We start from the raw sequence: 26,583 nt of genomic DNA on the forward strand, positions 1-26,583 counted from the left end.
AGTCAAAAGCTGGGTGGCCTCTGGGACGGGAGGTGGTGTTGTCGCTAAAGTGCAGGAAACGCAGGATGGCCTCAAATCGTGCCCTGGACATGGCAGCAGAGAACATGGGCATGTGATGAATTGGGTTCATGACCGCAATTCATGCTTTTTGGTTCGACCCATGTTGAGGAGAAGGCCCAGAAAAAAAAAATTATTCGGAAACCTGGACAGGTTTTCACCGGAAAGGCTGGGCATAATAGCTTCCCGGGTTGGCGGCTATAAATTGAGTGGCATACCGATTTTTTTCTTCCACGACTATGTCCAAGAGCTCCGCAGTCAAGAACAGCTCAAAAAATCCCAGTGCCGAACCGATCTGAGCTGTCTCAACCCGAACTCCAGACTGGGCGTTAAAAGGGGGAACTAATGGTGCGGCTGAAGTTGGGGACTGCCAATCAGGGTTTGCCAGCACCTCAGGGACTCTACGGGCCTGTCTGTGCGGTGGCTGCGACAGGGTAACTATTGCACGTGCCACCGTACCAGCTTCAACTGCCCTTCTGGTGCTCGCCACTTCACCATGTTGTACGGCAGTGCTGGTACTAGGTCCAGGGTGGGCTGCGCTGCTGGTGTATCCGACAGCGTCAGCCCCACTCTGCTGCCCTTGAAGCGGATCCTGCGCAACCTGTGGTGTAGCAACACGGAGCCGGGTACGCCTGGTGCTATCAGGGACCTCAACCTCCTCGTCCGAACTTTGGGTCAGACTGCCACTGCTTTCTACAGGTTCATATTCTGACCCGCTGGATTAGTTAGATAAGGGTTCCCATTCCTCATCCGACTGGGTCAGAATCCTGTAGGCCTCTTCAGAAGAATACCCCTTGTTTAACATTTGGGCAACTAAATTTAGGGGTATTCCCTGAGACTACCCAAGAAAAAAAGCAAGCCTGTCTTACAATTGGGAGGCTAGCAAAGTACCGGAGGCCGCTGCGACCGATAAAAATATTAAAACTGATTTTTTTTTTTATCGCCGCAGCGCTTGTAAAGTGATTGTGCAGTGATAAAAAAAAATAAAAAAAATTGTCACTGCGGCGGGGCGGGCGTGGGTGAACGCACGTGTGGGCGACCGATCAGGCCTGATCGGGCAAACACTGCGTTTTGGGTGGAGGGCGAGCTAAGGTGACACTAATACTATTATAGATCTGACTGTGATCAGTTTTGATCACTTACAGATACTATAAAAGTACAAATGCTGATTAGCGATACGCTAATCAGCGAATCAGTGACTGCGGTGCGGTGGGCTGGGCGCTAAACGATCGCTAACTACCTAACCAAGGGGCCTAAACTATCCTAAAACCTAACAGTCAATACCAGTTCACTTTTTTCCCTTTCACTAGGTGATTGACAGGGGCGATCAAGGGGTTAATTGGGGTGATGGGGAGTGATCTGGGGGCTAAGTGTGCTGTTTGGTGTACTCACTGTGAACTGTGCTCCTCTGCTGGAACCAACCGACCAAAAGGGCCAACAGAGGAGCACAGCAGCCATTTAACACATTATATTTATAAATATAAAGTGTTAACTGGCTTGTGATTAGTTTTTTTGAAAATCATCAGCCTGCCAGCAACGATCATTGGCTGGCAGGCTGATGATGTAATACCCCTCTAACTTTTGCTGGCCCGCGATGCGCATGCGCGGGCCGGCTTTGAGCGTAATCTCGCGTCTCGCGAGATGACGCGCCGATGCGTGACTCTGCCTGAGACAGCGGCCTCCAGAACGCGATCCTGCATTAGGTGGTCCGGAGGCGGTTAAATAATAGTGCTATACCATACTCAAAATACAGTAGTCAACCTACAATACAAAGAACTGCCCACAAAATGCAATGCAGTTTCAACCGTATATAACACTTAAACGGATATTTCAGTAACGGCAATTTGCTATCCACTGGATAGATGATAATTGTCAGATCAGTCACACGATGGACACCAGAACAGGGATCCCAACCCCCATTTTGATTGGAGCAATAGTCAAGTACCCAAACAATACCTCAATATAGTGGCAAAATTAGGATGCAAAAGTTTTATATGGTAGATTATAGGCCATGAGAGTTTGAAAGCATATACAGTACATTTTGTTTTTGTACATTTTATGTTCCGTTATACATGACAGAAAAAAAGGTCCTGTCATGTATAATGTAAAAAAATGGAACCGTTGTTTGTGCCCATAGACATTAAATAGGACGGCGCAAAACAGAATGCCTCTTAAAGGGTTCTGTTTTGCATTCCGTCCTAGAATGCCTTTATATTCCGTTATAACAGAACACTATAGCCGAATTCCTGACATTGGTGAGAACCTGCCCTTAAAGGGGTTCTCTGGGGCTTAACCTTTTTTTTTCCTTTAAAAATATAAAGATTAATGATCACATACTTACCTTGCACAGTGCAGCCGTTCCTGAGATCTGCTCCCGGTCACGTGGTCCCTCCAGATGTTTTTTCTTGGCTTCTGGCCGAAGTCCGTCTTCTTCTCTTCCTGTCTTCGCTTCCTTTCTCCAGCAGGAGACAGATCGTCACTAGTGACGTCACCGCCTTCTGCTGGAGAAAATGGCGGCCGGCAGTCTTCACAGCGCACTAGGCTGAATGCTAGTGCGCATGTGCAGGACTGCCGGCCGCTCTCTGTATCGTACAGGGTTGTATGTGAAGCATGTACTGACTCCCGCACAGTGCCACAGAGGCTGATCGCTATGCTGTGGATCTCACTGGGGGCACTGACTAGCACATGGGGGGGGACGGCACTGTGGAATTGTGGATGGCACTCTGGGGCAATTAGGATGGCACATGAGGGCACTGGATTTCACTGGGGCACAGTGGATAACACATGGGGGCAATGGATGGCACAAGGGGGGCAATGGAGGGCACAAGGGGGTAATGGATAGAACAATGGGGGAACTGGATGGCACAAGGAGGGCAATGGATGGCACAGGGGGAAATTGATGGCAAAAAAGGGGGCACTGCATGGCATAGTGGGGGTACTGGATGGTACTAGGAGGCACTGGATGGCACAAGGGGGCACTGGCTGACAAATAGGGGGCATTGGAAGGCACTAGGGGCACTGGATGGCACTGTTATGGGGCACAGTGCATGTCACTGTTATGGACGCACTGTGGAGGTCACTGTTATGGACGCCCTATGGATGTCATTGTTATAGGGGCACTGTGGATGTCACTGTTATGGGGACACTGTGGATGTCACTGTTATGGGGACACTGTGGATGTCACTGTTATGGGGACACTGTGGATGTCAATGTTACGGGGGCACTGTGGATGTCACTGTTATGGGGCACTGTGGACATCACTGTTATGGGGCACTGTGGATGTCATTGTTATGGTGGCACTGTGGATGTCACTGTTATAGGGACATTGTGAATGTCACTGTTATGGGGGCACTGTGGAGGTCACTGTTATAGTGGCACTGTAGATTTCACTGTTATGGGGGAACTGTGGATGTCACTGTTATGGTGGCACTGTGGACGTCACTGTTATGGGGGCACTGTGGATGTCACTGCTATGGGCGCTGTATATAAGTGCACAGAACCGTATCTGTTTTGCGGTCTGCAAGTCGCGGATCCACTAAATAAGGTTACTGTCCGTGTGCGATTCACATTATTTTGCAGTCCCATTGATTTCTATTGGTTTTAGATCTGCATTATGAGGACCAGAATAGAAAATGTTCTATCTTTCGTAGAACTGGCATACGGATGTGGAAAGCACATGGACGTCGTCAGTGTGTTTTTTACATCCGTATGTCAGTTCCAGTAAAGACAGAACATGTCCTATTCTGGTCCTCAAAATGAGGACCTCAAATCCATGGAACTTAAAATGGATACGGTCGTGTGCACACTCTGGAGATAGTGAGGGAAGAGCCTGCAGACAGTCAGTGATAGGATTAGATACACAGCTCAGCAGGCTGTATCACACAGGATAGGATACACATGTGAGGGAAGATCCTGTGGACTGTCAGTGATGGGATTAGATACACAGCTCAGCAGGCTGTATCACACAGGATAGGATACACATGTGAGGGCAGAGCCTGTGGACGGTCAATGATGGGATTTAGATACTGAGTGAGAAGTAGATTCATGTCTGGGTGCAGAAAGACACAGGGGTTATATAGATATAGTAGTTGCTACAGGCAGAGCAGTGTGGGGGCGTGGCCAGCCTGTGACTCATCACTGTGCAGTGCAGCCGGGATTGTGTATCAATAAAGTTATGTAATTCAACAAAACAAGAGGGGAGAAAGTAAACAGATCTGCCAGGATAATGTGATGTCTTCTAGGGGGGAAGGAAAGCTCAGATATGAAATACAGGTATTGGGGGCATATGTATGCATGGTGAGGGGTGTTAGGAGCACATAAAGAGAATTTAGATTTTGGGACCGGACAACCTCTTTAACCTCTTAAGGACACACTGTGTACAGGTACGGCATGATTTCCTGGTACTTAACCCCTTAAGGACATAGGACGTACCGGTACGCCCTATTTCCCGAGTCCTTAAGGACCCAGGACGTACCGGTACGTCCTAACTTTAAATCGGTATTCCGGCACCCCAGGGGTTAATCTGAACAGGATGCCGGCTGAAATCATTCAGCCGGCATCCTGTCACAATGCCAGGGGGAGTCATGTGACCCCCCCTGTGTCAGCGATCGCAGCAAACCGCAGGTCAATTCAGACCTGTGGTTTGCTGCGCTTTTTGCAGTTTCTGATCCCCGCGGTCCTTGACCGCGGGGATCAGAAACTTTAGAGTGCCTAAATTAGAGATTTTGCACCCCCCCTGCACCTCTGCATGATTTGATGGAGGCGGGTGGAGCAGGGGGGGTGTTGCAGGTGGTGGGGGCGTTGCGGGAGGCTGGCCGTGCGGCAAGCGGGATCACGATCCCCCGCCCGCCTCCCCTTGAATAATCGTTGGCGTCAAGTGGGTTATACCAGGGTGCCAGCACATTGCTGGCACCCTGGTATAAACGGCTGACATCGTTGATGCGATGTCAGCCATTTAACCCTTTCCATACAGCGGTCCGTACGGACCGCTGCATGGAAAAGGTTAACAGCGCAGGGAGCTCCCTCCCTCTCCGATCGGGGGGCTGCTGTGCCTTTGCAGCCCCCCGATGGAGAGGGAGAGAGCCCCCAGGCAGCCCCCCGAAGCCCCGTCCTCACCCTTCCCCGTCTGCGAAGTTGTGGCAGACGGGGAAGGTTCCCATGGCAACAGGACGCCTGCTCAGGCGTCCTGCTGTCCATGGTGCTAAACAGATCTATGCTAAAAGCATAGATCTGTTCAGTGTAAGTAAAATACAGTACAGAAGCCTATAGGGTTCTGTACTGTATTTTACAGACATCAGACCCACTGGATCTTCAAGAACCAAGTGGGTCTGGGTCAAAAAAATGTAAAAAAAAAGTGAAAAAAGTTAAGATAAAAAAAAACATTTATCACTGAATAAAAATGAAAAAAATAAAATACACTACACATATTAGGTATCGCCACGTCCGTAACGACCTGATCTATAAAACGGTCATGTTACTTTCCCCGCACGGTGAACGCCATAAAAATAAAAAATAAAAACTATGAGAAAATAGAAATTTTGCCCACCTTACTTCCCAAAAAAGGTAATAAAAGTGATCAAAAAAGTCGCATGTACGCCAAAATAGTACCAATCAAACCGTCATCTCATCCCACAAAAAATGAGACCTACTCAAGATAATAGCCCAAAAACTGAAAAAACTATGGCTCTTAGACTATGGAAACACTAAAACATGATTTTTTTTTGTTTAAAAAAAAAAAATAATTGTGTAAAACTTACATAAATAAAAATAAAGTATACATATTAGGTATCGCCGCGTCCGCATCGACCGGCTTTATAATAATATCACATGACCTAACCCCTCAGGTGACCACCGTAAAAAAAAAAAAACGGTGTAAAAAAAGGAATTTTTTGCCATCTTACGTCACAAAAAGTGTAATAGCAAGCGATCAAAAAGTCATATGCACCCCAAAATAGTGCTAATCAAACCGACATCTCATCCCGCAAAAAATTAGACCCTACTCAAGATAATCGCCCAAAAACTGAAAAAACTATGGCTCTTAGACTATGGAGACACTAAACAATTTTTTGGTTTTAAAAATGAAGTTATTGTATAAAACTTACATAAATTTAAAAAATTGTATAAATATTAGGTATCGCCGCGTCCGTGACAACCTGCTCTATAAAATTACCACATGATCTAACCTGTCAGATGAATGTTGTAAATAACAAAAAAAAGTGCCAAAAAAGCTATTTCTTGTTACCTTGCCGCACAAAAAGTGTAATATAGAGCAACCAAAAATCATATGTACCCTAAACTAGTACCAACAATACTGCCACCCTATTCCGTACTTTCTAAAATGGGTTCACTTTTTTGGAGTTTCTACTCTAGGGGTGCATCAGGGGGGCTTCAAATGGGACATGGTGTCAAAAAAACAGTCCGGCAAAATCTGCCTTCCAAAAACCGTATGGCATTCCTTTCCTTCTGCGCCCTGCCGTGTGCCCGTACAGCAGTTTACGACCACATATGGGGTGTTTCTGTAAACTACAGAATCAGGGCCATAAATATTGAGTTTTGTTTGGCTGTTTACCCTTGCTTTGTAACTGGAAAAAAAATATTAAAATGGAAAATCTGCCAAAAAAGTTAAATTTTGAAATTGTATCTCTATTTTCCATTAAATCTTGTGCAACACCTAAAGGGTTAACAAAGTTTGTAAAATCAGTTTTGAATGCCTTGAGGAGTGTAGTTTCTTAGATGGGGTCACTTTTATGGAGTTTCTACTCTAGGGGTGCATCAGGGGGCTTCAAATGGGACATGGTGCCAAAAAAACTGTCCAGCAAAATCTGGCTTCCAAAAACCAAACGGCACACCTTTCACTCTACGCCCCGCTGTGTGGCCGTACAGTAGTTTACGGCCACATATGGGGTGTTTCTGTAAACAGCAGAGTCAGGGCAAAAAAGATACAGTCTTGTTTGGCTGTTAACCCTTGCTTTGTTAGTGGAAAAAATGGGTTAAAATGGAAAATTAGGCAAAAAAATCAAATTCTCAAATTTCATCCCCATTTGCCAATAACTCTTGTGCAACACCTAAAGGGTTAACGAAGTTTGTAAAATCAGTTTTGAATACCTTGAGGGGTGTAGTTTCTTAGATGGGGTCACTTTTATGGAGTTTCTACTCTAGGGGTGCATCAGGGGGCTTCAAATGGGACATGGTGTCAAAAAAACTGTCCAGCAAAATCTGGCTTCCAAAAACCATACGGCGCACCTTTCACTCTACGCCCCGCTGTGTGGCCGTACAGTAGTTTATGGCCACATATGGGGTGTTTCTGTAAACAGCAGAGTCAGGGCAATAAAGATACAGTCTTGTTTGGCTGTTAACCCTTGCTTTGTTAGTGGAAAAAATGGGTTAAAATGGAAAATTAGGCAAAAAAAATGAAATTCTCAAATTTCATCCCCATTTGCCAATAACTCTTGTGCAACACCTAAAGGGTTAACGAAGTTTGTAAATATCAGTTTTGAATACCTTGAGGGGTTTAGTTTATAGAATGGGGTCATTTTTGGGCGGTTTCTATTATGTAAGACTCGCAAAGTGACTTCAGAGCTGTAGTGGTCCCTAAAAATTGGGTTTTTGTAAATTTCTGAAAAATTTCAAGATTTGCTTCTAAACTTCTAAGCCTTGTAACATCCCCAAAAAATAAAATATCATTCCCAAAATAATTCAAACATGAAGTAGACATATGGGGAATGTTAGGTCATCACAATTTTTGGGGGTATTACTATGTATAACAGAAGTAGAGAAACTGAAACTTTGAAATTTGCTAATTTTTCCAAATTTTTGGTAAATTAGGTATTTTATTATGAAAAAAAAATGGTTTTTTTGACTTTATTTTACCAGTTTCATGAAGTACAATATGTGACGAAAAAACAATCTCAGAATGGCCTGGATAAGTCAAAGTGTTTTAAAGTTATCAGCACATAAAGTGACACTGGTCAGATTTGCAAAAAATGGCCTGGTCCTCTTAAGGTGAAAATGAGCCTGGTCCTTAAGGGGTTAAGGACACAGGGCGTATCTGTACGTACCGTGTATTTCCGATCACCGCCGCTTGGCTGGCGGTGATCGGAACAAGGTGCCTGCTCAAATTATTGAGCCGGCACCTTGGGTCAATGAGCAGGGGGGTCCCGTGACCCTTCCGTGTCGGCGACCGCCGCAAACCACAGGTCGATTCAGACCTGCGGTTTGCGGCTTTTACAGGAGTTGCGGCGGGTGGTCGGAGGTGCCATCAGGTCCCCGTGCGGCTGTAAGAGGGACCCGATGGCATGGAAGGCAGCGCAATGCCTTTCTTAGGCATCGGCGCTGCCTTCCAGTGACGAGCCTGTGAGATCAAGCCCCCTCGATCTCACATGCAGGAACCTGTATGAGTAATACACACTGTACTACTCATAAAGCCAATGCATTCCAATACAGAAGTATTGGAATGCATTGTAAAGGGGATTAGACCCCCAAAAGTTAAAGTCCCAAAGTGGGACAAAAAATAAAGTGAAAAAAAAATGTTGAACAAATAAAGTGTTCCCCCAATTTTTTTTTAAAGTTTCAAATAAAGTTAAAAAAAATTGGGTAAAAAATAAAAAGTAGACATATTAGGTATCACCGTGTCCATATCGACTGGCTGACCGGCTATATAAACATATAACATGACCTAACCCCTCAGATGAACACCGTAAAAAAATAAAAAATAAAACCTGTGCTTAAAAATAAAAAATAAAACCTTACATCACAAAAAAAGTACAACAGCAAGCGATTAAAAAGGCGTATGCCCACCAAAATAGTACCAATCTAACCATCACCTCATCCCGCAAAATATGAGCTCTTACCTAAGACAATCGCCCAAAAAATAAAAAAACTATGGCTCAGAATATGAAGACACTAAAACATTATTTGTTTTGTTTTAAAAAAGCTGTTATTGTGTAAAAGTTAAGTAAATTTAAAAAAGTATACATATTAGGTATTGCCGTGTCCGTAATAACATGCTCTATAAAAATATCACATGACCTAACCCCTCAGGTGAACGCCGTAAAAAAAAATGAAAAACGGTGTCAAAAAAGCCATTTTTTGTCACCTTACATCACAAAAAGTGTAATAGCAAGCGATTAAAAAGTCATATGCACCCCAAAATTGTGCCAATCAAACCGTCATCTCATCCCGCAAAATTCATACCCTATCCAAGATAATCGCCCCAAAAACTGAAAAAACTATGGCTCTCAGACTATGGAGACACTAAAACATGATTTTTTTTGTTTCAAAAATTAAATCTGTGTAAAACTTACGGTACATAAATAAAAAAAATTGTATACATATTAGGTATCACCGCGTCTGTGACAACCTGCTCTATAAAAATACCACATGATCTAACCTGTCAGATGAATGTTGTAAATAACCAAAAAAAAAACGGTGCCAAAACAGCTATTTCTTGTTACCTTGCCTCACAAAAAGTGTAATATAGAGCAACCAAAAATCATATGTACCCTAAACTAGTACCAACAAAACTGCCACCCTATCCCGTAGTTTCTAAAATTGGGTCACATTTTTGGATTTTCTACTCTAGGGGTGAATCAGAGGCGCTTCAAATGGGACATGGTGTCAAAAAACCAGTCCAGCAAAATCTGCCTTCCAAAAACCGTATGGCATTACTTTCCTTCTGTTCCCTGCCGTGTGCCCGTACAGCAGTTTACGACCACATATGGGGTGTTTTCTGTAAACTACAGAATCAGGGCCATAAATATTGAGTTTTGTTTGGCTGTTAGCCCTGGTTTGTAACGGGAAAAAAAATATTAAAATGGAAAATCTGCCAAAAAAGTTAAATTTTTAAATTGTATCTCTATTTTCCATTAATTATTGTGCAACACCTAAAGGGTTAACAAAGTTTGTAAAATCAGTTTTGAATACCATGAGGGGTGTAGTTTCTAAAATGGGGTCACTTTTTGGAGTTTCTACTCTAGGATGTCATTGCATCAGGGGGGCTTCAAATCGGACATGGTGTCAAAAAAACAGTCCAGCAAAATCTGCCTTCCAAATACCGTATGGCATTCCTTTCGTTCTGTGCCCTGCCGTGTGCCCGTACAGCAGTTTATGACCACATATGGGGTGTTTCTGTAAAATACAGAATCAGGGCCATAAATATTGAGTTTTGTTTGGCTGGTAACCCTTGCTTTGTAACAGGAAAAAAATTAGAAAAATGAAAATCTGCCAAAAAAGTTAAATTTAGAAATTGTATCTCTATTTTCCATAAATTCTTGTGGAACAACTAAAGGATTAACAAAGTTTGTAAAATCAGTTTTGAATACCTTGAGGGGTGTAGTTTCTAGAATGGGGTCATTTTTGGGTGGTTTCTATTATGTAAGCCTCACAAAGTGACTTCAGACCTAAACTGGTCCTTGAAAAGTGGGTTTTTGATTCTAAACTTCTAAGCCTTGTAACATCCCCAAAAAATAAAATATAATTCCCAAAATAATTTTTTTGTAAATTTGGTATTTTTTTATAAATAAAAATGAATTTTTTTGACTCCATTTTACCAGTGTCATGAAGTACAATATGTGACGAAAAAAACAATCACCACATAAAGTGACACTGGTCAGATGTGCAAAAATGGCCTGGTCCTTAAGGTGAAAATGAGCCCGGTCCCTAAGGGGTTAATACAGGAGCAAACAGGTAGTTATCAGTAATCTGCATGAACTTACCGCAGCCTGGCCACACCGTGTGTGCGCATACTTGTTATTGTAAGTGCAGAACGGCGGGCCTATCAGTGGCTACGCCTGGTGCATTGATGGGTAGAGTTGAGCGAACACCTGGATGTTCGGGTTCGAGAAGTTCGGCCGAACATCCCGGAAATGTTCGGGTTCGGGATCCGAACCCGATCCGAACTTCGTCCCGAACCCGAACCCCATTGAAGTCAATGGGGACCCGAACTTTTCGGCACTAAAAAGGCTGTAAAACAGCCCAGGAAAGAGCTAGAGGGCTGCAAAAGGCAGCAACATGTAGGTAAATCCCCTGCAAACAAATGTGGATAGGGAAATGAATTAAAATAAAAATTAAATAAATAAAAATTAACCAAAATCAATTGGAGAGAGGTTCCATAGCAGAGAATCTGGCTTCCCGTCACCCACCACTGGAACAGTCCATTCTCAGATATTTAGGCCCCGGCACCCAGGCAGAGGAGAGAGGTCCCGTAACAGAGAATCTGTCTTCATGTCAGCAGAGAATTAGTCTGCATGTCATAGCAGAGAATGAGGCTTCACGTCAGCCACCACTGCAACAGTCCATTGGCATATATTTAGGCCCAGCACCCAGGCAGAGGAGAGAGGTCCCGTAACAGACAATCTGGCTTCATGTCAGCAGAGAATCAGTCTGCATGTCATAGCAGAGAATGAGGCTTCACGTCAGCCACCACTGCAACAGTCCATTGTCATAAATTTAGGCCCAGCACCCAGGCAGAGGAGAGAGGTCCCGTAACAGAGAATCTGGCTTCATGTCAGCAGAGAATCAGTCTTCATATCATAGCAGAGAATCAGGCTTCACGTCACCCACCACTGTAAGAGTCAATTTTCATAAATTTAGGCCCAGAACCCAGGCAGAGGAGAAAGGTCCCGTAACAGACAATCTGGCTTCATGTCAGCAGAGAATCAGTCTGCATGTCATAGCAGAGAATGAGGCTTCACGTCACCCACCACTGCAACAGTCCATTGGCATATATTTAGGCCTAGCACACAGGCAGAGCAGAGAGGTCCCGTAACAGACAATCTGGCTTCATGACAGCAGAGAATCAGTCTGCATGTCATAGCAGAGAATCAGGCTTCACGTCAGCCACCACTGCAACAGTCCATTGGCATATATTTAGGCCTAGCACACAGGCAGAGGAGAGAGGTCCCGTAACAGACAATCTGGCTTCATGTCAGCAGAGAATCAGTCTGCATGTCATAGCAGAGAATGAGGCTTCACGTCAGCCACCACTGCAACAGTCCATTGTCATAAATTTAGGCCCAGCACCCAGGCAGAGGAGAGAGGTCCCGTAACAGACAATCTGGCTTCATGTCAGCAGAGAATTAGTCTGCATGTCATAGCAGAGAATCAGGCTTCACGTCAGCCACCACTGCAACAGTCCATTGGCATATATTTAGGCCTAGCACACAGGCAGAGGAGAGGTTCATTCAACTTTGGGTAGCATCGCAATATAATGGTAAAATGAAAATAAAAATAGGATTGAATGAGGAAGTGCCCTGGAGTCCAATAATATATGGTTATGGGGAGGTAGTTAATGTCTAATCTGGACAAGGGACGGACAGGTCCTGTGGGATCCATGCCTGGTTCATTTTTATGAACGTCAGCTTGTCCACATTGGCTGTAGACAGGCGGCTGCGTTTGTCTGTAATGACGCCCCCTGCCGTGCTGAATACACGTTCAGACAAAACGCTGGCTGCCGGGCAGGCCAGCACCTCCAAGGCATAAAAGGCTAGCTCTGGCCACGTGGACAATTTAGAGACCCAGAAGTTGAATGGGGCCGAACCATCAGTCAGTACGTGGAGGGGTGTGCACACGTACTGTTCCACCATGTTAGTGAAATGTTGCCTCCTGCTAACACGTTGCGTATCAGGTGGTGGTGCAGTTAGCTGTGGCGTGTTGACAAAAGTTTTCCACATCTCTGCCATGCTAACCCTGCCCTCAGAGGAGCTGGCCGTGACACAGCTGCCTTGGCGACCTCTTGCTCCTCCTCTGCCTTGGCCTTGGGCTTCCACTTGTTCCCCTGTGACATTTGGGAATGCTCTCAGTAGCGCGTCTACCAACGTGCGCTTGTACTCGCGCATCTTCCTATCACGCTCCAGTGCAGGAAGTAAGGTGGGCACATTGTCTTTGTAGCGTGGATCCAGCAGGGTGGCAACCCAGTAGTCCGCACAGGTTAAAATGTGGGCAACTCTGCTGTCGTTGCGCAGGCACTGCAGCATGTAGTCGCTCATGTGTGCCAGGCTGCCCAGGGGTAAGGACAAGCTGTCCTCTGTGGGAGGCGTATCGTCATCGTCCTGCCTTTCCCCCCAGCCACGCACCAGTGATGGACCCGAGCTGCGTTGGGTGCCACCCCGCTGTGACCATGCTTCATCCTCATCCTCCTCCACCTCCTCCTCATCCTCGTCCTCCTCGTCCTCCAGTAGTGGGCCCTGGCTGGCCACATTTGTACCTGGCCTCTGCTGTTGCAAAAAACCTCCCTCTGAGTCACTTCGAAGAGACTGGCCTGAAAGTGCTAAAAATGACCCCTCTTCCTCATCCTCCTCCTCCTCCTCCTGGGCCACCTCCTGTTCCATCATCGCCCTAAGTGTTTTCTCAAGGAGACATAGAAGTGGTATTGTAACGCTGATAACGGTGTCATCGCCACTGGCCATGTTGGTGGAGTACTCGAAACAGCGCAACAGGGCACACAGGTCTCGCATGGAGGCCCAGTCATTGGTGGTGAAGTGGTGCTGTTCTGTAGTGCGACTGACCCGTGCGTGCTGCAGCTGAAACTCCACTATGGCCTGCTGCTGCTCGCACAGTCTGTCCAGCATGTGCAAGGTGGAGTTCCACCTGGTGGGCACGTCGCATATGAGGCGGTGAGCGGGAAGGCCGAAGTTACGCTGTAGCGCAGACAGGCGAGCAGCGGCAGGATGTGAACGCCGGAAGCGCGAACAGACGGCCCGCACTTTATGCAGCAGCTCTGACATGTCGGGGTAGTTGTGAATGAACTTCTGCACCACCAAATTCAGCACATGCGCCAAGCAAGGGATGTGCGTCAAATTGGCTAGTCCCAGAGCTGCAACGAGATTTCGCCCATTATCACACACCACCAGGCCGGGCTTGAGGCTCACCGGCAGCAACCACTCGTCGGTCTGTTGTTCAATACCCCGCCACAACTCCTGTGCGGTGTGGGGCCTGTCCCCCAAACATATGAGTTTCAGAATGGCCTGCTGACGTTTACCCCGGGCTGTGCTGAAGTTGGTGGTGAAGGTGTGTGGCTGACTGGATGAGCAGGTGGAAGAAGAGGAGGAGGAAGCCGAGAAGGAGGAGGTGGCAACAGGAGGCAAAGAATGTTGCCCTGCGATCCTTGGCGGCGGCAGGACGTGTGCCAAACAGCTCTCCGCCTGGGGCCCAGCTGCCACTACATTTACCCAGTGTGCAGTTAGGGAGATATAGCGTCCCTGGCCGTGCTTACTGGTCCACGTATCTGTGGTTAGGTGGACCTTGCTACAGATGGCGTTGCGCAGTGCACACTTGATTTTATCGGATACTTGGTTGTGCAGGGAAGGCACGGCTCTCTTGGAGAAGTAGTGCCGGCTGGGAACAACATACTGTGGGACAGCAAGCGACATGAGCTGTTTGAAGCTGTCTGTGTCCACCAGCCTAAATGACAGCATTTCATAGGCCAGTAGTTTAGAAATGCTGGCATTCAGGGCCAGGGATCGAGGGTGGCTAGGTGGGAATTTACGCTTTCTATCAAATGTTTGTGAGATGGAGAGCTGAACGCTGGCGTGTGACATGGTTGAGACGCTTGGTGACGGAGGTGGTGGTGGTGGTGTTGGTGGTACATCCCCTGTTTGCTGGGCGGCAGGTGCCAACGTTCCTCCAGAGGCGGAGGAAGAGGCCGAGGCGGCAGCAGCAGAATAGGCCGAGGCGGCAGCAGCAGAAGAGGTAGCAGGGGGAGCCTGAGTGACTTCCTTGGTTTTAAGGTGTTTACTCCACTGCAGTTCATGCTTTGCATGCAGGTGCCTGGTCATGCAGGTTGTGCTCAGGTTCAGAACGTTAATGCCTCGCTTCAGGCTCTGATGGCACAGCGTGCAAACCACTCGGGTCTTGTCGTCAGCACATTGTTTGAAGAAGTGCCATGCCAGGGAACTCCTTGAAGCTGCCTTTGGGGTGCTCGGTCCCAGATGGCGGCGGTCAGTAGCAGGCGGAGTCTCTTGGCGGCGGGTGTTCTGCTTTTGCCCACTGCTCCCTCTTTTGCTACGCTGTTGGCTCGGTCTCACCACTGCCTCTTCCTCCGAACTGTGAAAGTCAGTGGCACGACCTTCATTCCATGTGGGGTCTAGGACCTCATCGTCCCCTGCATCGTCTTCCACCCAGTCTTGATCCCTGACCTCCTGTTCAGTCTGCACACTGCAGAAAGACGCAGCAGTTGGCACCTGTGTTTCGTCATCATCAGAGACATACTGAGGTGGTATTCCCATGTCCTCATCATCAGGAAACATAAGTGGTTGTGCGTCAGTGCATTCTATGTCTTTCACCGCTGGGGAAGGGCTAGGTGGATGCCCTTGGGAAACCCTGCCAGCGGAGTCTTCAAACAGCATAAGAGACTGCTGCATAACTTGAGGCTGAGACAGTTTCCCTGGTATGCATGGGGGTGATGTGACAGACTGATGGGGTTGGTTTTCAGGCGCCATCTGTGCGCTTTCTGCAGAAGACTGGGTGGGAGATAATGTGAACGTGCTGGATCCACTGTCGGCCACCCAATTGACTAATGCCTGTACCTGCTCAGGCCTTACCATCCTTAGAACGGCATTGGGCCCCACCATATATCGCTGTAAATTCTGGCGGCTACTGGGACCTGAGGTAGTTGGTACACTAGGACGTGTGGATGTGGCAGAACGGCCACGTCCTCTCCCAGCACCAGAGGGTCCACTAACACCACCACGACCATGTCCACGTCCGCGTCCCTTACTAGATGTTTTTCTCATTGTTATGGTTCACCACAACAACAAATATATTATTTGGCCCAATGTATTGTATTCAAATTCAGCGGGATATAAATTTGAGGCCTAGTATTTAGGCGCTGGGTGACCGGTATGGATTTAGTGACAGAATTAGACTTGGAAATGCACAGAAGCGTGTGTGTGAAGTTATTCTGAATGACCCAATGTGCACCTTGAATATTATATACCCTTTTTGGGATAGATTTCAAATAGCTCTGATATAGCAGGAACCACTAAATTATGAAATTGCTAAATTGGGAATTGTACTTCAACCCAGAACAAAAAATGTGCTTTGACGGGCACTAAATAACTTTCCCAGCTACAACAGGACAGCGGTAACGAGAGATTTAGAGGGATTTAAATTTGAGGCCTAGTATTTAGGCGCTGGGTGACAGGTATGGGTTTAGTGACAGAATTAGACTTGGAAATGCACAGAAGCGTGTGTGTGAAGTTATTCTGAATGACCCTATGTGCACCTTCAATATTATATACCCTTTTAGGGATAGATTTCAAATAGCTCTGATATAGCAGAAACCACTAAATTATGAAATTGCTAAATTGGGAATTGTACTTCAACCCAGAACAAAAAATGTGCTTTGACGGACACTAAATATCTTGCCCAGCAACAACAGTACAGCGGTGGGTAACGAGAGATTTAGAGGGATTTAAATTTGAGGCCTAGTATTTAGGCGCTGCGTCACCGGTATGGATTTAGTGACAGAATTAGACTTGGAAATGCACAGAAGCGTGTGTGTGAAGTTATTCTGAATGACCCTATGTGCACCTTCAATATTATATACCCTTTTAGGGATAGATTTCAAATAGCTCTGATATAGCAGAAACCACTAAATTATGAAATTGCTAAATTGGGAATTGTACTTCAACCCAGAACAAAAAATGTGCTTTGACGGACACTAAATATCTTGCCCAGCAACAACAGTACAGCGGTGGGTAACGAGAGATTTAGAGGGATTTAAATTTGAGGCCTAGTATTTAGGCGCTGGGTCACCGGTATGGATTTAGTGACAGAATTAGACTTGGAAATGCACAGAAGCGTGTGTGTGAAGTTATTCTGAATGACCCTATGTGCACCTTCAATATTATATACCCTTTTAGGGATAGATTTCAAATAGCTCTGATATAGCAGAAACCACTAAATTATGAAATTGCTAAATTGGGAATTGTACTTCAACCCAGAACAAAAAATGTGCTTTGACGGACACTAAATATCTTGCCCAGCAACAACAGTACAGCGGTGGGTAACGAGAGATTTAGAGGGATTTAAATTTGAGGCCTAGTATTTAGGCGCTGGGTCACCGGTATGGATTTAGTGACAGAATTAGACTTGGAAATGCACAGAAGCGTGTGTGTGAAGTTATTCTGAATGACCCTATGTGCACCTTCAATATTATATACCCTTTTAGGGATAGATTTCAAATAGCTCTGATATAGCAGAAACCACTAAATTATGAAATTGCTAAATTGGGAATTGTACTTCAACCCAGAACAAAAAATGTGCTTTGACGGACACTAAATATCTTGCCCAGCAACAACAGTACAGCGGTGGGTAACGAGAGATTTAGAGGGATTTAAATTTGAGGCCTAGTATTTAGGCGCTGGGTCACCGGTATGGATTTAGTGACAGAATTAGACTTGGAAATGCACAGAAGCGTGTGTGTGAAGTTATTCTGAATGACCCAATGTGCACCTTCAATATTATATACCCTTTTAGGGATAGATTTCAAATAGCTCTGATATAGCAGAAACCACTAAATTATGAAATTGCTAAATTGGGAATTGTACTTCAACCCAGAACAAAAAATGTGCTTTGACGGACACTAAATATCTTGCCCAGCAACAACAGTACAGCGGTAACGAGAGATTTAGAGGGATTTAAATTTGAGGCCTAGTATTTAGGCGCTGGGTGACAGGTATGGGTTTAGTGACAGAATTAGACTTGGAAATACACAGTAGCGGGTGTGTGTGAAGTTATTCTGAATGACCCAATGTGCACCTTCAATATTATATACCCTTTTTGGGATAGATTTCAAATAGCTCTGATATAGCAGGAACCACTAAATTATGAAATTGCTAAATTGGGAATTGTATTTCAACCCAGAACAAGAAATGTGCTTGAACGGACACTAAATAACTCGCCCAGCTACAGCACTAGGGACAGATTTAGCTGGATATAAATTTGAGGCCTAGTATTTAGGCGCTGGGTGACCGGTATGGATTTAGTGACAGAATTAGACTGGGATATGGCCAAAAAATAAACAGACTATTGCTGGTTAAATGCACTTGGTGTGACAGCTTCACCCTGATGTAGGCTTTAGCCAAAAAACAACCACACCATTGAGGGTTAAATGCACTTGGTGACAGGCGCAGCTTGCCCCTGATTTTGTATATGGCCAAAAAATGAACAGACTATTGCTGGTTAAATGCACTTGGTGTGACAGCTTCACCCTGATGTAGGCTTTAGCCAAAAAACAACCACACCATTGAGGGTTAAATGCACTTGGTGACAGGCGCAGCTTGCCCCTGATTTTGTATATGGCCAAAAAATGAACAGACTATTGCTGGTTAAATGCACTTGGTGTGACAGCTTCACCCTGATGTAGGCTTTAGCCAAAAAACAACCACACCATTGAGGGTTAAATGCACTTGGTGACAGGCGCAGCTTGCCCCTGATTTTGTATATGGCCAAAAAATGAACAGACTATTGCTGGTTAAATGCACTTGGTGTGACAGCTTCACCCTGATGTAGGCTTTAGCCAAAAAACAACCACACCATTGAGGGTTAAATGCACTTGGTCGCAGCTTGTGCTGGCGCACCACAAGACACAAAATGGCCGCCGATCACCCCAGAAAAATGAGACTGACAAACGGTCTGTGCAGCCTAAAAACAGTGAGCAATTGAGGATCAGCAGCTCAATGATCCACAGCTGCAGATCGATCAGTTAATCAAGTCCTTTGGAGGAGTTAATCTGCCTAATCTCGCCCTACTGTCGCAGCCGCAACCTCTCCCTACGCTAATCAGAGCAGAGTGACGGGCGGCGCTATGTGACTCCAGCTTAAATAGAGGCTGGGTCACATGGTGCTCTGGCCAATCACAGCCATGCCAATAGTAGGCATGGCTGTGATGGCCTCTTGGGGCAAGTAGTATGACGCTTGTTGATTGGCTGCTTTGCAGCCTTTCAAAAAGCGCCAAGAAAGCGTCACAAAAGCGCCAAGAAAGCGACGAACACCGAACCCGAACCCGGACTTTTACGAAAATGTCCGGGTTCGGGTCCGTGTCACGGACACCCCAAAATTCGGTACGAACCCGAACTATACAGTTCGAGTTCGCTCATCCCTATTGATGGGCCATTGCAATATTCTGAATAGTGTTGAGCAAAGCGGAAGCTCCTCGTGCTCCGTGGTAATGAATCAATTCTCCCTGAAGAGTGGTAAAAAATTTAAAAAAATCATATTTACCTCATCTGTTTGAGCGCGAAGAGCCAGCCTTGACAATCTTTATTGAAGATCTTGCATGAAATCCCATGTGCTATGATGTATGACGTCACCACGCCTGCCGACATGATGATGTCTTCATCAGCCACATGAGATTTTGCACTAGATCTTCAATCAATATCAGGGCGGCCGGCTTTTTCGTGATCAAATAGATGAGGTAATTATGATTTATTATTTTTTTATATTACACTGTAATATCAATATCAGATGCTGTGATCAGCTATGAACACGGCATCCAAGGGGTACAATGACGTTGCCCCCTGTCATTGCACCCACTACTTACAAAGAAATGCGCTTTGTGACAAAGTGAATTTTTATTTATTTTTTATTCAGCAAAACAGTCGAACAGAATTTCTAAATACCGTATTTTTCGCCATATAAGACGCACTTTTTCCCCCCCAAAAGTGGGGGGGAAATAGCAGTGCGTCTTATACGGCGAATGTAGCCGATTTTGCCTAATTTTCAATGATACACCCGCCGCGATGCCGTGCGGCGGGTGTATCAGCTGTGAGGGAGGAGGGGCTGGGGGCGGCATCTGCATTTATAATGACAGCGGGGCCCGTGCAGTGACTGTATTCTACTACACGGGCCCCGCTTACTGTATAATCATATCCCTAATAGTTAATCGTTGTATGCATGTAATCGCATAATGAGCGATAATGAGCGCTGTGTATTACCGTACTTACAATTAGAAGCGCTCGCCGTTCGGAGCAGAGAGGAGGGAGGAGGCCGGGAGGACGGGCGCTGGCAGTGTGAGTCATACGTCACGCGCCTGCGCCGCCCACTTTATGAATGAAGCAGGCGCCGTGGGCGCATGACGGATGACTCACACTGCCAGCGCCCGTCCTCCCGGCCTGCCTCCTCCCTCCTCTCTGCTCCGAACGGCGAGCGCTTCTAATTGTAAGTAATAGACAGCGCTCATCATTATCGCTCATTATGCTTTTACATGCAGTGCACACAACAATTAACTATTAGGGATATGATTATACAGTAAGCGGGGCCCGTGTAGTAGAATACAGTCACTGCACGGGCCCCGCTGTCATTATAAATGCAGATGCGACCCCCACCCCCATTATAAAAGCAAATGCGACCCCCACACTTATGGAGGGGATCTGTGGATGACACATAGCATAAGATGCTATATATGTGTCATCCACAGATCCCCCCCATAACTGTCATACACAGATCCTCATAACAGTGCCATCTAGAGAGGATCCCCCATAAGTGTCACCCACAGATCCCCCATAACAGTGCGTCACTCACAGATCCCCCATAACAGTGCGTCACCCACAGATCCCCCATAACAGTGCGTCACCCACAGATCCCCCATAACAGTGCGTCACCCACAGATCCCCCAGAACAGTGCGTCACCCACAGATCCCCCATAACAGTGCATCACCCACAGATCCCCCAGAACAGTGCGTCACCCACAGATCCCCCAGAACAGTGCGTCACCCACAGATCCCCCAGAACAACAGATCCCCCATAACAGTGTGTCATCCACAGATCCTCCATTACAGTGCATCACCCACAGACCACAATTAGTTCAAAAGCGCACCTTTTGGTTCAAAATATTTTTTTTCTTATTTTCCTCCCCAAAAACCTAGGTGCGTCTTATACGCCGGTGCGTCTTATACGGCGAAAAATACGGTACTTAGTTCATCACTAATTCTGAATATTCACACAAGTTTTTAAAAAAAACTTATAACGAGTCAGTCATTATTATCAGAAATGTGTAACATCAGTAGATGAATATTGATAGGCTCAGATGCTTTAGAATTTTTCTATCACAAATCTTTCCAAGACATTTTATGGTTTCTTTTTTATTAAATTGTTACATTTTGTTGCCTTTTTAGCCTTTTAAAATATTTATAAGCTATAACTTTGGAATTAATTGTGTCAGTTCCATAAATGATCTGCCTACGTTCAGTAATAATAAGTTGTAAAGACCATTTAGAATCGTTCCCACACACAGTAAATTCTCCCACAATACTCACTGGATAGTCAAAAATTCCCTTAGTTTGAAAGGGTATTGTCACGAATGTTCCCGCGACAGGTGGCAGGAGATTGGTGAGACTGGCAACACGTGGTTAGATCTGACATGTTTTCCGTTTGGATCAAATGGCTTCTATGTTGTTTCTGGTGCTTGCCACACCTTCTTTCACCAGGTGTGGCTTTTATGGTCTTTTAACCTTCACTATTTATTGTTGTTTCTCCCACAATGCTGTGCGGTTTATAGCTCCAGTTTGAGTTGTGGATAGCTGATTTGTGAATCTTGGCTGAGTTCTTGGTGCTGCCATAGCCACTTGAAGTTTTAGTGTCTTCTTTCTCTTCTGTATTTTGTTTGGGTTATTTTGTGTGTTGCATTTCCCTATCTTTGTATTAAGGCCTGAGGGAGACTCCTGTTCGTCCTTCCTTTTGGAGGAACAGGTTGTCTCATTCCTGACATTAGTACTAGGATCCTATAGGATGAGTTAGGACATTAGGTATTCTTGTGTATGAACTCACCTACCTCTGGGGTCTGTTCATACTGGTAGTTAGTCAGGACTTTGATTAGGGTTTTACTAGGAGGTGTCCATCTCCTTTCCCTAGTTTCCAGGCTTTATTCCCTCACACCTTTCCCTCCTATATTCAGTGTGGTGTTTCCCTCCCACACCCGAATGTGACAGGTATGTGCTGTACACTCTGCGACCATTTTAATGGTTCAATACATCTTTATAAAAGTAGTCTTTATGCAAATGTGTTCGATTAAAAGTATCCTTCTGTGGTGGGTATACAGCTTCCATGCAAACCCATGTGTTTCCAAAGTTATTTACTTCAAACACTGTGTGTAGAGTGATCCTGCAGTCATATGTTACTCTCTTCCATCTGTGCCCTACTATTTGTATACACTCTGAAGATATTAGGTAGAATTATCAGTCCTACTGGGGGCAAGTACTGGGTAACCTTGTGGACACCTAATTATTATTACTCCCTGGTAGAGGTATATAACACATCATTGACAATAGGTGATGGGAGCAGCTTTGTTCTTCTCCCCCTCCCTGCACAAGGACCTCTGCACATGTCAAGGTTGTCTTTAAGGGTGATTGACCTGTGCAGTGACACAGTACACATCACTTGTCATACTGAGGGGAGCACCACTCTAATGCATGTACTACTGATTCCTCACATGGCTGAACCTGTAGGAAGGCAGCTAGATAATTTTGTCCATTGCCAGGAAGGCAGCTGTACAGGGCTGAACTACATTTACTAGGGCAGTGCTATTTGTACACTGTATCGCTATATTATTTTAGCATATATGGTACACTTTACGTGACATTAGGGGAGTGTAGGCATACTTCTATAGAAGTATTTAAGTTATTTTCAGCATTATAGTAACCCCAGGGGTATGATACAGACACTTTTATTTTTCATGTTATCACCCCCCCCCCCCCACCCTTCCCCATATAAATGAGATAGTACTACTATATGTTCTGAATATATCACATATATATCCATCACATTTTTTTGGAAGGGCAGAAAAGATAAACAGTTAAACATCTAATCACCACCTGGACCTAATCAAGGCATTTAGTGATTATGGGCATGTATGAACATTTTTATTTATTTGGGGGATATGTCAAACATGAATTTGTGCACTTTTATGATTAATTTTTTTTTCCACAAAACATTATGTTTTAATACAAAATTGTATGAAGGCTCCCATGAATGTATAGTGTTAGGTATCATTTTCACAATGTACCAGTTGTCCACCAAATTTATGGGGTTGGTGGCATTTAAAGGTTCAATATTTTATAATTCAAGTTCTGTTTGTGTGTATTTAGATAATAAACACCTGGGAGCAAAAAGGTTAACTGTGAGTGAGTGTTTGGCGCATTGCATAAAATATTGTTCTGAAGTAATTATTTTGAACATTTTTTCTTGTGTGCTCCAAAAATGAATGTTACTTGCTGTCAGAAGTGTAGAAGTGTGTGATTTATAAGTCTCCTGCAATAGGAAGTGTAACATCTGTTGGGTTATAACATTGTAAATGAACATGGTGAACAGCTGGGGAGTCACATGATCAGCCGCTCTTCATATAAACCTTCAAAAATGTATTTGTTTTACCTCCATGTTCCTTTATCTGTTACTTGCATATTTGTTAGCATGATCTGGTTTTTCTTCCCTGCATTACCCTTGATTCTCAGAACATTGATGTTATCGCCGTTACCTGTGTTGATATTTCAGTGTTTTTTGACCACACAAATCTCACCAGAATTGAGACTTGTTCTCCCATTGGAAAGTTGCAATAATATTGCCATTATAGTGCAACGTGTGAGTAATGCCATTTAGCCATAAAGAGGAGCTGTCGCCTCTCCTGACATTTCTGTTTTAGTTCTACTTGCATTCCCTATGTAATAACCGTTCTGGAGCATCTATTCTTATAACTCTATGATGTAACGTATTTATTATTCCTTCTACAGGTTATAAATGTCCAAATGGCACAGTATAATAATAAGTATAGATGCTCCAGAATTATTATTACATAGGGAAGGGATGCCCAACCTGGGCCCCTCCAACTATTGTAAAACTACAACTCTCACCGTGCCCTGCTGTAGGCTTATAGCTGTAGACTGTCTGGGAATGCTGGGAGTTGTAGTTTTGCAACAGATGTTGGGCATCCCTGACACAGGGGATGTAAGTAGTTACTTAAACAGACATATCAGGATTCTTTACTCACCTATACCGATCCTCTTCCACTGCCATTCACATTCTGCCCTGGTCCCTGCTGCTCTCTCTCCACTTCTTGTCCCATTTCTATGCTCTGGAAATGCCAGCAAACACCTGTTCAGCCAATCCCTGGCTGAGGCGGGTCAACACTAAGGCCGATGATTGGCTGAGTTGGACTTTCCTGGCATTTTTCCCAGAAACAATGACACATGTGTCTATGGCAGGCATGGCCAACCTGCGGCTCTCCAGCTGTTGTAAAACTACAACTCCCACGATGCCCTGCTGTAGGCTGCTAGCTGTAGGCAGTCTGGGCATGCTGGGAGTTGTAGTTTTGCAACAGCTGGAGAGCCTCAGGTTGGCCATCCCTGGTCTATGGTATTGTAACTCATCCTTTAAAAAAAAAAAAAAAATTGCAATGCCAGATAAAAGCATATTAGAGTGTTGCTGCCCTGGAGAAGATGCACAATCTTTTTCCCATTCCAAAAAAAAACCTTTATGTGTTTATATAACTACAGACATGAATTTGTTTCTTGCAAGGTAAGGCGTTTGGTATTTAAAAAAAAATGCATTTTGACAGCCCCTTTCTATAGGGGAAAAAAACACCATGAGGAAAATGCTAGTGGTAAGATAAACTGTGTCCAAAAAATGCCAAAGTAAAACTGCACAAAAACAGCCGCCTAGATCCATCAAGGATTTTATTTTGTCAAAAGTGATAGAAACTCTGACATCTGTAGTAGGTCTGCCAGTTCATGCAACTTCTCCCCAGCTCCATCCACCTCTCTTATATATAATATATATTGGACAAAAGTATTCCACCTACGGGAGATTTTACGACATGCCATTCAAATCCATAGGTATTAATATTGAGCTGGTTCTCCCTTTGCAGACAACACATCTTCCACTCTTCTGGGAAGGCTGTTTACAAGATTTTGTAGTATGTTTGTGGGAATTGTTTTGCAATCATCCAGAAGAGCATTTGTGATGGACGTTGATTTTGGAAGTGAAGACCTGGCTTACTATCTTCATTCTAGTTCTTCCCAAGTTGTTGGATAAGATTGAGGTCAGGGATCTGTGAGGCCAGTCTAGTTCTCCCTTAGCATCTAACACATCTTCCACTCTTCTGAGAAGGCTGTTTACAAGATTTTGTAGTATGTTTGTGGGAATTGTTTTGCAATCATCCAGAAGAGCATTTGTGACGGACGTTGATTTTGGAAGTGAATACCCGGCTTACTATCTTCATTCTAGTTCTTTCCAAGTTGTTGGATAAGATTGAGGTCAGGGATCTGTGAGGCCAGTCTAGTTCTCCCTTTGCATCTAACACATCTTCCACTCTTCTGGGAAGGCTGTCTACAAGATTTTGCAGTATGTTTGTGGGAATTGTTTTGCAATCATCCAGAAGAGCATTTGTGACGCACGTTGATTTTGGAAGTGAAGACCTGGCTTACTATCTTCATTCTAGTTCTTCCCAAGTTGTTGGATAAGATTGAGGTCAGGGATCTGTGAGGCCAGTCTAGTTCTCCCTTAGCATCTAACACATCTTCCACTCTTCTGAGAAGGCTGTTTACAAGATTTTGTAGTATGTTTGTGGGAATTGTTTTGCAATCATCCAGAAGAGCATTTGTGACGGACGTTGATTTTGGAAGTGAATACCCGGCTTACTATCTTCATTCTAGTTCTTTCCAAGTTGTTGGATAAGATTGAGGTCAGGGATCTGTGAGGCCAGTCTAGTTCTCCCTTTGCATCTAACACATCTTCCACTCTTCTGGGAAGGCTGTCTACAAGATTTTGCAGTATGTTTGTGGGAATTGTTTTGCAATCATCCAGAAGAGCATTTGTGACGGACGTTGATTTTGGAAGTGAAGACCTAGCTTACGATCTTCATTTTAGTTCTTCCCAAGTTGTTGGATAAGATTGAGGTCAGGGATCTGTGAGGCCAGTCTAGTTTTTCCACACCTAACTTATTTCTACTGCTCCAGAGTGCAATAACTGCTTCTCACCACTCCACCTAAAGCTTGGCTTCATTCTTGGTCATCTAAGGCTTGCTTGCAGCTGCCTGCTTATAACCCACACCATGAAGCTCCCAGCACAGCACAATTTTTGTGTTGATGTTAATGGCAGGAGGAGGTTTGGACGTTATTGAGTCAGCAGAGCATTGGTGACTATTATGCACTATGCACCTCAGCACTCGGCCACCCTGCTCTGTAACTTTATGTGGTCTTTACGTTGTGGCTTAGATGCTGTGGTCCCTTGAATGCTTCTACCTTACAATAATACCACTAACAGCTGATGGTGGAATATCCAGAGGGAAGAAATTTCAGGAAGCGACTTGCAGCATCCTATTGCAGGACCACACTGGAATTCAGTGAACTCTTTAGAGCAACCTATTCATTCACAAATGTTTATAAAGGCAGACTGCATGGCTAGGGGCTGGATTTTATACACCTGTGCCAGTGGGACTGAATGAAACCCATGAATTGAATTATTAAAAAGTGTGTGTCCATACTTTTATTAATATAGTGTATATATAATTTTTTTTTTTTTTAATAATCCATAATTTGCA

The 26,583-nt window shown here is 44.8% G+C and overlaps 1 protein-coding gene across 2 annotated transcripts in view; it reads left to right on the forward strand.

Moving 5' to 3' along the window:
* Positions 1-26,583, forward strand: part of PLXDC2 (plexin domain containing 2) — a 319,079-nt gene that overhangs the window by 26,386 nt on the left and 266,110 nt on the right. The window lies entirely within an intron of this gene.

This window comes from Bufo gargarizans, chromosome 5 (genome assembly GCF_014858855.1).
Source record: "Bufo gargarizans isolate SCDJY-AF-19 chromosome 5, ASM1485885v1, whole genome shotgun sequence".
Taxonomy (NCBI): Eukaryota; Metazoa; Chordata; class Amphibia; order Anura; family Bufonidae; genus Bufo; species Bufo gargarizans.